We start from the raw sequence: 420 nt of genomic DNA, 5'->3' as shown, positions 1-420 counted from the left end.
GCCCGGATAGCTCAGTCGGTAGAGCATCAGACTTTTAATCTGAGGGTCCAGGGTTCAAGTCCCTGTTCGGGCGTCTGTGGCTTTTGCCCCTTACTTACATTACCAAATATTACCGTATGAAAATCTCAGCACTGAAGCGAACTTCTGCTTCAAATTGAGGTTTTTTTCCTTGCTTTCAGCATATGCGAGGTAAATATGTTCTCAGGGAAGAAAACACTGACTACGCGAACTCAATTTCTTGGTGAATATGGAAGCTTTTGTGTGGTGGTTTCCCCGTGAGACGGAATTTGTGTTGTTCAGATTGTTAAAAATCGAAGCTAAAAAGGAAGGCAGAAGTTAAAGCAAAGCGCCCGAACAGGGACTTGAACCCTGGACCCTCAGATTAAAAGTCTGATGCTCTACCGACTGAGCTATCCGGGC

General features: G+C 45.2%; 2 non-coding genes across 2 annotated transcripts; one reads left to right on the top strand and one right to left on the bottom strand.

Moving 5' to 3' along the window:
* TRNAK-UUU (transfer RNA lysine (anticodon UUU)) lies at positions 1 to 73 on the top strand. The gene has a single exon. It is a non-coding gene; the product is annotated as a tRNA-Lys (tRNA).
* A 274-nt stretch (positions 74 to 347) lies between these two features.
* Positions 348 to 420, bottom strand: TRNAK-UUU (transfer RNA lysine (anticodon UUU)). Its single transcript has one exon. It is a non-coding gene; the product is annotated as a tRNA-Lys (tRNA).

Source organism: Panthera pardus, unplaced genomic scaffold, assembly GCF_024362965.1.
Source record: "Panthera pardus isolate Hobbes unplaced genomic scaffold, ASM2436296v1 HiC_scaffold_21, whole genome shotgun sequence".
Lineage (NCBI taxonomy): Eukaryota > Metazoa > Chordata > Mammalia > Carnivora > Felidae > Panthera > Panthera pardus.
The sequence above is the reverse complement of the archived record's forward strand: the minus strand, read 5'-3'. Positions and strand labels throughout refer to the sequence as shown.